The sequence below is a fragment of the Bemisia tabaci genome, chromosome 3 (assembly GCF_918797505.1).
Source record: "Bemisia tabaci chromosome 3, PGI_BMITA_v3".
NCBI classification, from domain to species: domain Eukaryota; kingdom Metazoa; phylum Arthropoda; class Insecta; order Hemiptera; family Aleyrodidae; genus Bemisia; species Bemisia tabaci.
The window spans coordinates 56075045-56091689 of record NC_092795.1 but is presented as its reverse complement, the minus strand read 5'-3'; the positions used below and the strand labels follow the sequence as shown (position 1 = coordinate 56091689).

At 41.2% G+C, this 16645-nt stretch overlaps 1 long non-coding RNA gene across 1 annotated transcript in view; it reads left to right on the top strand.

The window, feature by feature from the left end:
• The window catches only part of LOC140224162 (uncharacterized), a 66125-nt gene extending 49983 nt beyond the window's left edge, over positions 1–16142 (top strand). Inside the window, exons 2-3 of the long non-coding RNA XR_011899414.1 lie at positions 268–363; positions 15626–16142. This is a non-coding gene — a long non-coding RNA (uncharacterized lncRNA). The remainder of the gene's footprint in view (positions 1–267; positions 364–15625) is intronic.
• Positions 16143–16645: the final 503 nt, after the last annotated feature.

Below are 16645 nucleotides of genomic sequence, written 5' to 3'. Positions count from 1 at the left end.
TGGCCTAACCCCTTATGATAGCTTTTCCTTAAGTACCAATCCTTGCAATTATGATATGCATGTACTAGCCGTTCTGGGCGCGCTTCGCGCAACCTACGCCAGGCTCGAATAAAAGGTAGAATGAATGAAAAAATGAAAAGTGAAAAGGTGAAATCCTTCAAAGTTTATATTAATGCTGATTCCTCCATAAAACTCGATGTTTAAGATGAATCTCAACTCTTATCGTAACATCCAAAATTATATTTCTCAACTTTGATCTGTTCACAGGAGAAAATGTTCAATTGGTTGAATTCAAAAGTACCCCTCATTCACTTCTCCCAGATGTGGCTTCGCTCCTCTCTGCGTTGTTCAGTCTATGCCTAGGTGAGTTTTTTTGAAACTCTCAAGTTTTTTGTCTGGAAAAAAAGAAGGGAGGGTATGGATTCGGTCGACATGAATCGATCGAAAAATAAAAATGCGAATCGAGCGATGTAAACCGATCGACACATTATTAAAAAACTATGTCGATTCAATCTGCATGAATCGATCGGAAAATAAAAACGTGAACCGACCGATGTCATTCGATCGACAACCGTGAATCGATCGACAAACCGTGAATCGATCGACAAAACCATGAATCAATCGATAAAACCTTGAATTGATCGACAAAACCGTGAATCGATCGAATTATGACGATCGAGTCACGTCCAAGCGGTCACGCTTTAATTTTCGAAGCAGCAACGGCTCTTTAATAATTTGCCGATCAAATCGGTGTCGATCGATTCATGTGCGGACCAAATCCATCTCCTCCTAAAAGGAGTACCCACCGATGTTCCTCAACTATCTACTCAGCTACTGAACCATGCTGCTGTGCTATGAAAAAACGCCGTATGAACATTCAAGAGTTGCCGAATTTCTTCCGATAAAAAGTTTATTTTCGAGGAAAGCTATGAAAAGTTCTTGCATTTTTCATGAACATTAGTTGAAATTGCAAACAAAATTATCTGAGAAATCGGAGGATAAATATTTACAAATTTTCCCGAAAGTTCGCGATTTACCAAAGGAAATTTGGCAACGTCTGAAGGTTCATACGGCGTTCTTCCTTAGCACAGCAGCATACACTTAGCCATCTACATTCCGAGTTTGACAAGAACCTCGCGTTTGGCGCGAAAAGCAGGAAGATGCGGAGGACCGACTCTTTCAAAACTCCGAAGACAGATGCATCACGTTTGGTTAATGACGTCCATTTGTCGCGTGGACACTTCCAGGCTCCACCGCCCGGGCCCTAAAAGGAGCTCCTTCCTCCTCGCGGAAGAGACAATAAACCATTGACCTCAATGCGTTCCGCTTTTAGAGCTCCCAAGTCTTATACCGCAAGTTCCGAAAAGTTGGACGAAGACGCCTCCGTCCGCGAGTGCGGCAACGAGGAGTTACGGATTATATTACGGTCACAACGACTGCGAACCCCCCCGCCTCCCCCCGTCGGTGATTTATACTTTATTAGCCTCTTAGCGTCTTCTTAGTGGCGTAATGCCTAATGTCCCACCGCGAGCCGCCTCCCGGAGCCGGGATAGATTCCCCGTGTTTGTGTCTTTGATATTTACTCCATCCACTTTTATTCTCGCCGCTGGGAGTAATCCGTTTTGGGACGCTTTGCTTTCCTCGCGAGGGCTCCGTTTGTGTACCTGCGCCGCACAGTAGAACCGGCAAATAGAGGAGGTCGCACATGAAATCTTACGCTATAATTTCAAATTTTCGTGTTTATTTCGTCGCCAAACTCAATTTCAAGAGGTGTTCCTGAAAGAATCTTTCAGATAAAAACAAAACGGAAGCATTCTTAAACTTCTTGGTTTCATATTTTCGAAAATATAAGCTCACCGGAAAAAAACCACATTGGATCTAGAGTCCAGACTCTTGAAAACATCGACGAGAAAAAGGACTCTTGATTCAATCAGATTTAAACTTAAATCAAAAGGAAATCAGCTCAAATTAAGAGGCTCGGTTCTTGATTTAAGCTTAAATCTGATTGAATCAAGAGTATTTTTCTTGTCGATGTTTTTAAGAGTCTGGACTCAAGATCCAATGTGTTTTTTTTTTCCAGTGCTTTGAAAGTTTTCAGGTTTTGTCCGACTTCCCCCGTTGACTGGGTCCAGTGTGCGCCGCTGGCTCGAGGATCTCTCGTTCTTGGAATTCGTCGCTTGGCTGACATAAAGGCGTGACTACATTTTGAGATGAGCCCGGAAAAGCATTGAATTATATGGAGTGTAGGGTTCATTGCAGAGTGTAGTTACGCCCTTATGTCAGGTAGGCGACGAATTTACTCGTGGGCGCCGCCCCGGCTCCGCGCCCGCGGTCTTCAGGGATGAAAATATCGCAGGGACCGCGGAATTCCTTCTTCTCCGGGTCGACCGTCTAGGAGGGAGTTTTTCGGTTTTTTGTTTTTTCTCTCGACTCCTCGAGGTCGAATAGGTCGGCATGGAATCCGAGGGCCGGATCGTTCACTCATCGTAATGATATTATACAAGAGAAAATGCCGGCTGAGAGAGAAATTAAATGATGCAGCCAATGTGAACGAGTTATTTCTCTAACATGATGTTCAGGTTTGGGGACCATCCATAAGTCACGTCACCCATTTTTTCCTAATTTTCGTTCCAAAAACCGGAAATATCTTTTATACAATTTTGCGACCATTTTAAGGTGTTTTTTCATCTGTCCCGTCATTATTGACCTCCTAAATCTTCAAAACTTTGAAATAATAGAGAGGCTTTCATTGACCAGATAACGTAAACATCAAACACACCCTCCGAATTAAAAATTCTAATTTGCGCCAAAGAATCAACTGAAAAATGAAAAAAAATCGATTTCCGTATCTGGAACTCCGGAGAACAATATAGTTTGGAAAAGCTAATATAGTTAGAAAATTTGGAAGGAACCTTAATCTCTCATGAGGAAATGAGCTCCTGAAAATCAATAATTGAGCATTGGCAACACTTTTAGACGCCATGTTCTAAAAAGGAATAAGTACAGTCATGCTGCCACTTGCAACACTTTTAGACGATGTTCTCACAATCTTTTTTTTCAGTGCGAATTCTGATTAAGTTAACCATATTTTTACTTTATTTCATCAAAAATCACTTTTCAAGCAATTCCACCGTCGATTGTTACATTTTCTCATGCGGCATCGGGTTAATTCAAATCAACCTTCCTTTAGCGAGCGCAATATTTTCTCCTTTTTTTCACTCGATGTGGCACATGAGCTGTCGCGGGTATCCTTACAGCTGAAAACCTTACATTTCAACACTTGTTCACTCTTCGGTTGCTGCGAAAATATGTTTTATGAGCCCAAGGTTCGAGTTGAAGTGGCCGGCGAGTCATAAATTGTTGCTCCCGCGGTCAAAGCTGAAATGAAGATTTATGCGGATGCTTTAAAAGCTGCGCCTTCACTTAATTACCAGCCACCCGCGCTGCGCCACGGCGTGGTCGCGGTTCACGGTTCACGGTCGGCCCGCCTCCCAAGCCGCAGCCGCAGCCTCTGTCTCTTTATCGTCAAGTTTACTTTTCCATTTGTTCGTTTATTTGCTGACCGGAAGCGGCGACATTTCCCAATTCCCTCGGAAATTCATAACTCTCCGCCGCGCGCCGACCTGTCCGTTCCAAGATATATTTCTCCCTTTCACACTCGATTCATCCCTTCGTTGCCGAACTCGGAGGTCAAATGTCACCGTTCTCCGGGGGAGGGACTTCTTGTATTGTGTCCCGATGAGAGAACTGGAAAACAGGTTTCCCGCTATGCCTCGCAAACTTCCTGCTATATTTTGTTTTTGGATTAAGATTATATTTCTGGATCTTTTGGTTCAGCAAAGCTAACCGAATTAGCAAAAACTCGCCCAGCTAGAGACAATACATTTTAGCAACCCTGCATCCTCAATTGGACTACACTTTGCAATTTGGAACTATAAATTCTGACCCGATTTAAAAACAACGTATATGCCATTAGCTTCCCTATGCACATAAGTGTTTTTTTCAGATGAGCCAGAATTTATAGTTCCAAATTGCAAAATGCAGTCCAATTTAAGCAACAACAAAAATGAAATTTTAAGAAAACGGGCTCAGACCGAGTTCATCAGAAAGGAACCAACCCAAATTTTCGAAAAAATTGAGTTAATATTTCTGAGTTTCACCAGTCGTATACTCTCCTCTCAAAAACTGAAAGTCAAAAAAACGAAATAAATTATAGTTTGCAAAAAGAGGGGTTACTGCTTAATGCAGGAATGCAACTTCAAACCACTTTCTCTCAGTTTCACCTTAATGTGGGTTGGTTCCTTCCTGATGAACTCGGTCCAATTGGACTACATTTGCAATAAGGAACTATAACTTCAGACGCATGTCATCTGTTTCCCCATACAAATAGTTTCTCCTAAGGATGAGTCGGAAATTGTGATTCCCTATTGCAAAATTTAGTCCAATGGGTAGGGGCCACATTTCTGTGTGGGTCGAATTTTTGAACGTGTGATATCACTGGAGGAGAGAGATATCACGTTGGAACTAGTCCAGGCGTGAGATAATAAAGGTTGCCTGATCCGACATCTACGGGATCCCTTCCGGATAAGACTCGACTTTAGATGTGTGGTCATCGAAGCGTTTAAATGTGAAATATGGCGAGACTAAATTAAATTTTTTATGGGGCACTCTCGAAAAGTGACTGCATTTCATATCCTGAGTCCGGACGTATGCGATACAGCCAATTGAATCAGGCTGCAGCGTGCGTTGATGCATAGCTACTGGAGGAGCCACTTGGAGCTGTAGCAGTAGCAACAGGCACGATAGCATCCTTCAAGAGGGGAAAAAACATAAATATCCAGTTTCACTTCTTTCCCAGGTGAAGAGGAGAGACGGAGTATTTTTCGCACAGAGAATAATTTAGATTCAAGTGAGGGTGAACACCTCTCTTTGCATTTCGAAGTTTTTTTTCCGAAATGGAAGGCCAGGTGTCGAATTGTCATATTACCAATTTTTTCCCTCTTGCAGAATTTAGATAGGAATCTGCCTATTCAAAAGTTTTTTATTTTCATTCTATGCAGTTTGGTATTTTTAACTTGAATACTTACTTTTTTTCTGATTTTTTGCTCTAGCAAATCGCATGAAAAAGGAAACGTTTATGAGATGTTTTATTGAAACGCCCCATGCGGTGATACCTCTTTTACAAGTGCAAAATATAAATTTTAAAATAGGTATTTTCATTTTTGAGAAAGGTTCCCTTTCGACGCCCTAAAAATGGGCGTAATTAACTATTTCGTATTGCTATCCGACTCGAGTGTGTGAAAATACTTAAAAAACTGAGTTCGCCTTCGAATTGGTGATTAGGCAATTTGAGCTACTTTGAAGTTGATATAGTTGTATCCTGTAGTTCGGTCTTTCAGTGGCAGTAGATACGGACGGATTCGACTCGAGGGAAGGGTGCAGGATGCTCCTGCAAACATCCCAAGTCATCTAAGGGAAAATACGCCTAAGTAATTTTCCTGATTGCAAGTACGTTTATTCAATCTATTGTTGACCGCTCATAATTTGATTACGATCGCCACAAAGAACCAGAAGGCGCAGTGCCTCAGTAAAATCATAGTAGGAACGCCTAACACGTGAGGTATATAGCGTTTCAGGGGGTTGAACCGCGAGGCGGTAAGGGGGCGTTGCCTCCTAGTTTCTACAAGATTCCAATCATGAATGAGTGAAAAGCAAGAATAAACTAGAGACCGTTCCGTGAGATGTAGGAGAATCGAGCCAAGGTTAAACCAAGATTCGTTTGGAGACCCGCACAAGATAATTGATCAATAATATTTTAAAACTCACTTGCACGTAAAAATATTAAATTGCGCTTAAAATATTTATTGCAAATATACATTTGCATTAAATATTAATATTTTTACGTACAAGTGAGTTTTAAAATGTTATCAAAGGTTAAACCAATATTCCTTAATTTTCTCGTGAAACCTACTCTGTCGTGCTAAGGAAGAACGCCGTATGAGCCTTCAGATATTGCCAACTTTCCTTCGATAAAATACGAATTCGTAGGGAAATCTGAAAATATTTTTTCTTGAATTTTTCAGAGAATTGTATTTTCAATCATATTTAATCCACCCGAAAATTTCAGAAGAATATATGTATAATCTTCGTTATAAAAATAAACATTTTACGTGAAAATTTTTCGGAAACCTCGATTGTTTATGCCGTTATGCGGCGTTTGTCCTTAACACGGCTGAACTCTTCATTTGCAGTGTTCTTCCTTAGCAGGCGGGAAGTTTAAGGGGCCCCGAGTTATTCCTTAAAAACCGCTAAGGCGAGCGTTGGGGTTTAGAAAGTCGGCGCTCACGGCGAACGCCTCGAACTTGAGGCGGAGCAGAGACCGGAAGAGATTTAATCAATTACACTGACCACAGACCAGGGAAAAGTGAGCATTGCTCCATCAGCCGGGGCGGCCGCCTCGGCGCCCGTAAAAGCCTTGTTGAGTCTCTCGCTCTTCGCCGGGTCCCTCGGGGAACCCCCCCCCTCCCCCCTCCGAGATGAGGGGGGGCGACGGGTCGGGGGGAATGTAAATAGTCGCATTTGCATCAAAGAGTCTGAGTTAGCAATTCCAACGCACGCATCCTCAATCCCGAACTCAATTCTTCTAAAAGGTATTTGCCTGCCCCGCCTGCCTTTCGTGGAGCGATTCGTATAATTGCTTCAGTTTAATGGCGTCAGGGCCCCGGATTTAAAGGCTCGCGCCACGAGCGGGGGGGGGGGGGGGGGGGTTTGACTCGTGGCGAACTGCCGATGTCAAGATTTATTTTCAATAGATGTGTGTTTTTGAGTGTACGCGCGTCCCGATCGCAGCGCAGGAGGGAAAAAATAAATGAATAAATAAAAGCCGCGTGAATTTAAGAGTTGGCGAGTATGATTGAATGACGTCGGGAGACGAGAATTACCTCGCTTTCGCCGTGTGAGGTAGAAAAGGTTTCCTAGTTTCATCGCTTCAGGACACTCAGCGCGGTGGATGAATTTTTTATTTTTATCAACTAGCTTCCTTGAGCGAACTCAGTTAAACATGCATTGTTAATCTTGTTTTTAACACTTTTCCTTCGACGTCTCCGAACGGCAGTTTCGGTTTTTTTCCTCCTCCAGTCGATGCGTCGTGTATAGTGTCGAAAATGCGAGAAGTGTACCTGGTTTTAACAATGCTCGGTGAACTCACTTCAAATAAATAGATAATTTGTGTCATAGTGTAGTAGCTAGTACGTAGCTATGAGCTTTGAAAGTTCAATTTAAGGGAATCTGAATCATTTTTGTCGATTTTAGGTAAGCTTGGATCTATTTTTGTATTGTCCTTTTCTCTTTATAGACATTTCAGTCACAATATCTTTCAACTAGAGAATACTTAGAATTCGTATCACTACTTTGTAAAATAAAAAAGGGTTAAGTAAGAGTTGACGGTAATCAGCAGAAATTGTTAATTTGTTCTACAGCACTAAAACGGATGCATGTGTCTAATTCAATGCGTTTATATTTTTTTTCAAGGGACTTTTTGGTAGAAAAATGCACTTTTGTTCATAGAATCATGTCTTGATGCCTGATTCTCAAAGATTAGTCAAAAATAATAAGATCTATCCGAACAGCAACTTTCTACGCTCAATATTAACCGAGATATCGCGCTTTGAAAAATTCCGTTAATGACGTCATCCATCGCGGTAGTGACACCCTTGGTTTCTTCCACCTTGCTTTCATCAGTCAGGGAGACACATATTTTCACTTGTTAACCAACGTGAAACTTTGGTGAAAGCAAGGTAGAGGAAGCTAAGAGTGTTACTACCGCGGTGGATGACGTCAAAAACCCAACTTTTCATCCGGCGATATATCTGTTAATATTATACGTAGAAAGTAAATGTTTGGAAATATCGTATTATTTTTAGTTGAATCTACAAGAATCAAGCATCGAAACACAATTCCGTGGAAACTTTTGTAGGGGACAGCTACGAGACAATATTGTAAAAAAGAGATAAAATTTCGCGTACTCACTTGCGCTTTTTAACAATTTAATGGGAAGCGTTTCGGGGTCGAGATAGCCCCATCATCAGCCGGCCTCGAAACGCGTCCCATTAAATTGTTTAATAGCGCAAGTGAGTACGCGAAATTTTATCTCTTTTTTACAATTCTGTAACCAGCGCAACTGACCCATTTGTGAGGTAGATGAAGTAAACAATTAGACCATTGATTTTGTGCAGTAGATAAGGTTTTTAAAAAAATACCTGTTATTTGTTGAACACCGAGAACTGAATTAAATTTCATTGTTCCGAAGAAGACCACAGCGGTGGCAACGTTGCTCCAAGTTAATTTGATGAGCTTTTCCAGACCTGAAGGAGAAATCGACTCCGCTGGCACATGGTACGATCGCGCAGAGGGTGCGGGGAGGACAGGGGATGCAAATAAATTATTGGGAATGGCGCGAGCCTGTCAATGGGAAGTGTATGAGCCACGGAAGACAAGGAAAGGAGATCAGAGAGGAGGGAGAGAAGAAGTCACCCAGAAGAATTACCTAGCCGTAATTGCTGCATCGAGAGGGTGAAGTGTGCCTCAGTCAACGCTTCAAAACTAGGTGAATGGGCGTGATCAGAGATAGAATATCTTTGAGACTGCGGCACGAACTATCCGCAAGGAACTTCTTCTCCAGGATTAAGAGATAGTGCTCCGAGAAAATTTTTCTCCCGGAGTAAAAACTTCTGCTTTGAGGACTGAACTTGGCTCAGAACTAAACCGAACTGAAGTTTTTAGTCCAAGTGACTGACATCTTCTGTCGTAGAGACCGAATTTCGGCGAAGAATACAAGTCTTAGTATGGCTGACCATTAATTTTGATCTCTCGAACCTGACATCGGTTCGTATGACCGATGACTATGGGTTCCTGGATCAAAAACTTCAGGGTCCTGCATAGATCGACATTTCCCCTTTTCCAATACTGACCATTCTTAGGCAAGAGATCATTTTTAAATAAACTTGAATTTCTTTTAAAATCGTCGGACACTGCTCCCTATGGAATTTCCTTTAGATTTTTTTAAAAATTTATTCTTAGGCGTTTTCAAAAAGACGATGGAAGAGATGGAAGAGAAAAAAATGACCAATTCTGTAGATGAAGAATATCTTGTTGAGAACGAGGACCAAAGAGCCCCAATTAAAAAAAATCCCAACACTCTCAAAACAAAATTATTGATCGAATAAATTACTTTAAAATACATGGATGTTTTCGAATCAAGAATTTCTCGCTAGCAACGTATCAGAGTTAAAGTTATGAACTTGTACGTTATAATTAGTCAGCCCCATTTCCTACCGCTGTCTCTAACTTGCTATAAAAACCAACAACTTCAAAGTGGCCAAGTTTCTAGAGTATCGTGACAATCGGGTAACATCAAACCAACCAGTTACATCTACAACTTTTTTTTTAAAAAAAAAGAGGAGGGAACATGTTGCTTACGTAGGGTTTAAAAAACTATAATTTTTTCTGGCAGAATGCCCTGACCTATCCTGCATAGTAACCGAAGTTTTTCAAATTTAAATATTAGATTTTCTCGGGAGCGTGCCGGTCTTAGGACCGAAGTTTCGACACCTATAAAAAGGACACCGCTCACTCACCAAGTAATCTCTCCGATCGGGAAAGGGGTGAGGGCTGAGGGGGCGGGGTGGAAGGGAGGGGGGGTGCAGCACGGGCGAGAGGCAAAAACGATCCCGACGATGGTCGTCGATAAAATCGGATATTTATTTCGACGATAATTTCTCAAGTTCAATTAAAACAGTGCCGATTAAGTGGACCGGGGGAGGGAGGGGGGGGGGGGTAAGGGGCGAGGATTGAAAACTAAAAGACAGAGCGGACCGAGGACCGAGAGGGAAAGGTTCCGGGAAAAGATGAACAAATTTAATTAAAGGAAAATCGAAATGAGGACCCCGAAATAAATTGGAACCCGTTTTTTCCTCTTAGCGGCGCGCGGCGAGGCTCTCGGGGGGGGGGGGGGGGGGTCTCGGGGAGGGCCCTGAAGGGGCGGGTAAACACTGCCGGCTGCGTAAATCTACTTATGTGTCTCACTATAGACGCGACAAAGTATTTCCTTGTATAAATATTGGCACTTGTAGCTAAGAGTGAACTCAAGATTGTATTGTGAATTCGCTTTGAGCTCCGGGTCTTCGGCGCCGCCTCTCTCCGTTTGAAATTCGGTCCGGGTTAAGAGCTCGTTCCGCAACACGATTTCGCCCCTCTCTATTCCCTCCCTCCCTTTCACAATTTAAAATCAATTTTTTAACGGTAATTTGTGAAAAACTTAGCCGATTTTTTCGGGAGAATGATCATCCGCTTCGTTTAATTTTCCATCATCCCAGTATTTACTATTATCATTTTTCTTTTATTAGAAGGGGGGGTGGAAAAATCACCCAATTAAGAAATTACTATTAAATTAAAAATGAAAGGAAGTCAAATCTTATGCTTCGCTATTTAATTTACTTTAGCTGCTTTCTTTCTTCTCTACTCCAAGTTTATTTACTAGCCGTCTCAAGGAGAAAAGCCAGGATATAATAATTGATTGCTCGAAAGTAAGGACAGTTAGAAGAAAAACACCCCCCCCCCCCCTTCTCATGAATTTGACTGCATTTTGCTGGAAGGAGTCAAGAACAGTTTTATGTTGGAGCCACTGAAAGCAGAGTAATGAATTAAATTTACAGCGTAATTATTAAATTATCTAGTATTATTTTTTGTTGTGGGGTGGGTTCTACATATTAAAGGAAATAGGCTAAATTGATAGGTTTCATTGCATTCATTCATAGTAAGCCAAGCAGCATTTCACTGATCATGTATCTCAAAATTCAGACTGTAATTATATCTTTTTAGACTTAAAGTTCTCCAGTAAGTATCTCATTCCAGAGAAAATCGAAAGCTGAAGTGTGATAAAATTATTTGGACGCCCAGGTAGTGCAAATTCCATGATTGCTAAAATGAAGCCCATGAAACACCACGATAAATAAAAGGAACAAGCTCAACTTGAAAGTAGACGGCACGGAAAGGACGCTCGTTGATGACGGCGCAGAGATACAACTATGCGTACTCGACGGATGACCGTATTGTCCGTGTTGTATCTGCACAATTGAAGGCGTTTCACCTGTAACGACTTGCCGACCTGTATATATTATTTATAAATTACTAGTCACTACGCGGCCCTACCTCCCGAGGGCGGGGGTCAACTAGTTTTTCCGAAAAGAACATAATTTTCTCCCTAAAATATACCTCTCGTTCCGAAGAGAGAGTATTTTTCTCCGGAACACTAACTAATTTCTCCGGAGAGAAAATAATTCTCTCCCCAGCAATAACTTTTGGTTCCGAGGAGAAAATATTTTTCTCCGGAACACCACCTAATTTCTCCGGAGAGAAAATAATTCTCTCCGTAGCACCAAGTAATTATTGATCCGGTGAGAAAATTTCTTTGCAGTGTCAAAAAATCTCCGCTCTTATTTTATTTTTTGAGGGAGAACAAATCAATATCATTCCTTGAAGTTTTCTCAGAGTTTTTTTCGCACAGAGGAGAAGAGAAGACAGTTTAAGTAAGTTAGTAAGTAGAATGTAAGAGGAAAATTAAGCAGAATCTCAACAACAGCAATAATTATAGTAGCTGAAGTAAAATATGCTCGAGTATCGACATCTATACCGACTGTAATGTCCTCAAACAATAAAACCTAAAATGCTAATAGTTACTATGGCATAAATTATTCCCAACCTTCCAAAGACTTCAAGCTTTCCAGCCACGAACAGAAAATCGGTGCTTAGAATGAAAAGGCAAATAGGAAACAAGTTGGATTTTGCAATCGCTAGCGATGGCAATATTCGTCATGGGAACGTTAGCTTCTGGGATATGAAAATGTTAAGGTACAGTTCGTTTGTAGTATCTTCTGAATTGAAGGGGCTATGTAATTTTGTGTTGACATCTCTTTTTTAACATTTTTAATTATTTTCTTTGCATACAAGAAAGCTGTTATGTACCAATTATTTATTTTCGTTGGATTATATATGGTTTTCGGAAGTTAACGCATTTAAGTTTCAGGTTCGCTTTTTCGGCGTAAAGTATACATAAGGTGTCCCAAAAGCACCGGGACTTGTTCTGTAACTTCGAAAGTAAGATAGATACAGACATGATCTTGATCTCATTTTAAAGATCAACTCAATACCCATCGATTAAAACCAAAATCAGCTCAATCGGATAAAAATTGACCGAGTTATGGCAATTTGAAATCAGCGAGGAAAGTTTACGCCTACGGTTTTTAAGGAAGATTCTTCATCGCCGTAAATCGAAAAGTCGGCCGATAAAGTGATGCTTATTGTGTTTTTTTATTTTCGAGGTGTCATTTATCAACATTTTGTACCATCAAACACAACAGTTGACAGTGCGTATTATTGCAAAGTACTAAAGGAGTTGAGAATGCACATTTCCCGGAAACGGTCGGACTTGAAAGCTTCGTGGATACTCCATCAAGACAATGCGCGGCCTCACACATCGAGCTTAACACGTGAATTTATGAGTAAAAATGGAGTTGAAACAATCCCTCATCCCCCTTATAGCCCTGACTTGGCTCCATGTGATTTTTGGATGTTTCCTACGCTTAAAAAGGAGCTTCGCGGACGAAGATTCGTATCGAAGACAAAAATCCAGAATGCAATTCAAAACTTCTTCAACTCCATCCCAGAGGAAGAATTCAGGAAAACAATGTTGGATAAGTGGCAAGAGCGCATGAAAAAGTGCATCCGGTTTGATGGACGGTACTTTGAAAAGCAAAAGGAAGTTATGGAAGATTCGGAGGAAAGTGGATACGAATATTAACTTTTTGAATCCTGGTAAGCGAAAAATCTTCCTAAAAACCGTAGGGGTAAACTTTCCTCACTAATTTCAAATTGTCATAACTCGGTCAATTTTTATTCGATTGAGCTGATCTTGGTTTTAATCGATAGGTATTGAGTTGATCTTCAAAATGAGACCAAAATCATGTCTGTATCTATCTTACTTTTGAAGTTACAGAACCAGTCCCGGTACTTTTGGGACACCCTACGTATGATATTTTTACTCTACACATATGCCCGAATACGCATCATAAGGGACCTATGTGCTTCCTAAGTTGCCAAGTATTAATTATTGTTAGATGATTGGTCTAAAACATTCAATACAACCAGTAAAAATTAACTGTCGTCTACGAGATTCGAACCCCCGCTCGCAACAAAAAGGATACGAACGAAGCGCTGACTTGGCGTCTCAAACAACCGAGCTATCTCGACGCTCATTCACGAATGGAGAAAAGATAACAGTTAAGTGATCTCGGACGCTGAGCGGGGCTTCACAAAAGACGACCTTGACATCCGGCCACTGCTGTTAAGAGACAGCGGATTAAGCGCATTTCTCTGTGAGACATTGTTTGCCTATGCTTTCATGTGTCACAAGGTTCATCTCAGGTTGCATTTGCTATCGCGGCAGTAAACTGAGGCAATATTTCTGTATTCATGGATTAAATCCATCAATCGAGTTCTGATTTTGGCTCATATATCCGTAACGGGTCCTCCAGAACAATTTTCCGCCTTGTACGATGGTTATTATTTCTTTATATCTATGTTTAAAATTTGAGGTGGGATAATGGCGGCTTCTCAAGAGCAACGAGGTAGGCGATCTTTTGCACCAACGAACAGAAAACTGATGGCGAAAAATAGCCAATGAAAACCTCCCAAAAAAAAGAATTTGCCTAAAAACGGAACTTCGTGGTTCTGCGCAGATTTACCAGTCAGACACGACATCTCAAGGTGGAAAAAAACTCGCTGAAAGCGAATTTTAGAAATCAACACAACTTGACGTAGAGACATGATTGGCTAAAAAATACAACGGTTTTTGATACATCGGAAAATCAACCAAAAATCGGAGACTGGGCGAAACGCTCAAGGTCGCAGAGGTATAGGGAATCCCATAGCGAAAGCAACGGAACGATTGTAATATCATGGGGAACTCCGTTCCCATGACAATAAATCGAGAATCGGTTCATTACAGTTAGATGGATCAATGTCCATGGTATAAATAGACGCATCATAACCATAAAATCAACATTCACGCACTTTATCAGTAAAAGTTGACGCATTGATCGGCAAACACGTTCAGCTTCACAAATCAACTCAACTTTGGCAAGAAGCAACAAAAATTTATTGTTAAGCTCATCCGTCAGACTGGGCTGCATCAAGCTCTCCGCGCGACATTTTGAGTTCCAATCCAGGAGCTTATATATGAGGAAAGGGAAGTTTCTGCCTAGTTTCTGCGAAGAATGACACATCACAAACCGAGCTGTTAATAACTGCATGCGCTGAAATTTGAGGAATCCGCTCGCATGGGAACTAACTGACATTTGATATTTCTAGCGCTGCTGTCAGATATTGTTCCGTAAATCAGCACTTTTACCTTTATTCGAGTACCTCTATGAGCAGTGTTCGAAACTCACAGGCGCCAACCTGCCAAATGCGCCTAAAAAATCGGCCATCATGGCGCCTAAAAAATGAAGGCTCTGCGCCAACGTGGCTCCTAAAAATTTCCCCCTAAAAGTCCGAATTTTCATATTAGGTGATTATTTGAAATTTTTAGCACTTCAAGTAAAAGCCTTTTCTATTCTTCGCGATTTCATTCTTAGTGCTTTTGTCTTCCCTAAGGTACAGCTTCTTACTAGTTCTTTTATGAAAACATCATTTCACTAAATGCGCGTCATATATAGGTAAAAAGTCAACTTGGCCCCTAAAAAATCTTCAATGGCGCCTAAAATTCGGGCCTGATGCGCCACATGGCTCCTAAAACTCAAATGTGAGTTTCGAACACTGCCTATGAGCATTTACGCTTATAGAAACCGCAAATTGATAAGTTGGTGTATAAAAGTCAGCTTAAAATTATGATGTTAGTTACCAGAGTCATAATTTTGCAGCATAACGCAATACGTGGTGGTCATTAATGGAATTCGCGGCTAAGTAGATTCATTCTGTAGAAGTTATCGCACTTCCCCGTCATTGCAATCAAGTCCTCCCGAAGCGGTCAAACATTTTTTTCAAGACGGTACTTCGCTATCACTCGAAAATATTTATTTTGCCCCATTATTTTGGCCTTTTTCACGCTTGGTTTTTTTATCCTAAATTATTAAGCCAGGGTAAGTTCTGATGTTCTGTTTGCGAAATATTCACATTGGCTTCTATTGCTCTATGCACGATGTGCCAGGGCTAAACTGAGAGACTGCAGGAACTCGTTCTGTTAGTCATAATTAAGATGATATTTTTTCTTTCAAAAGTGCCCTTAATTGGAGTTATGCCCTTCCAATTTTTTGAAAAACCATCTCACTATATATTTTCCCCAAAATTTATGGACTTTAACTCATGAAAAATGGCCACCATCCTCCAATTTGCTTTCATCAGTCGGTGTGACGCACATTTGTACTGGTTATTCAACTCGGATGAAAGCAAGGTGGAAGAAACCAAGGGTGTCTTTACCGCGGTGGATGATGTCAAAAACCCAACTTTTCATAGGGCGTTATCGCGGCTGATATTGAACATAGAAAGTTGGTGTTTAGACAGTTTTTATAAGTTTCAGATAATCTAAAAGAATCAGTAACCAAACCACGATTCTGTGACCAGCGCAATTGACCCATAGTGAAAGCCTGCATTGGACAAGGAGCCGATTAAATTACTCCCGGCACTCTAGGACACCCTGTATACAACTGGACTTTTTGGGGAAGGCACAGGGGAAGGGACACGGAGGACACGAACGGAGGAGGAACGGAGTAGCTTCAAATAAAAATGAAGAGCTCATGTCCGGCCATAAAAAGAGTGAAGGAGGAGGACGCGACCGGACCCTGAGAAAATATGCGCGGGCTCCGGAGACAGGGACATTCAATAACTGGAACGAAATTGCCGCCAATGGAGAGGGACTGAAATTTGAAAAGCGAGAAGCGACTCTATTGACTGACGTCGCACAACTTGCCTCGGGAAACGTTGCCGCCGGATTTCCACTCCCCCGCGCTAAGGAAAAACGCCGTAAGAGCCTTCAGCCGTTGCCGAAATTTCCTCCGATAAATTGCGAATTTTCGAGGAGTCTCTTGGATGTTTTCCATTAAATTTCTCAGACAATTTTGTACAGAATTTAATTTAGAATATTTGAAAATTTCAATTGAAAATATCCATAACTTTTCTCCGAAATACATGTTTAATCCGGAAAAATCTGGCAAATCTTGAATGTTCATATGGCGTTTTTCCTTAGCGTGGCAGTACTGCAGAGGGGAGAGACGACCAGGAGCCAGGCGAGGATCTAGAGGACCAAAAGAGGAAACCTCTCTACTGTGCTCATTTTTGAAAAACGGGTTTTCTGAAGGATTATTAGACTGAATTTCGATGCCTGTGCCAATCGTCAAAGTTGTCAACACACCTCAATGCTTAATAATGTAAATAAGATACAAGTCACTCGGTCGCTTGCTAATTCTTTATATCCTACTTTTATGTACAATGAGTATATTTCTAATCATGTAGACTGTAGAGGGTCACAATAAATCAATAGAAAAAAAACACATCAATGCGAAAACAGTCAATTTTTTTCTAAAAAGCTATAACG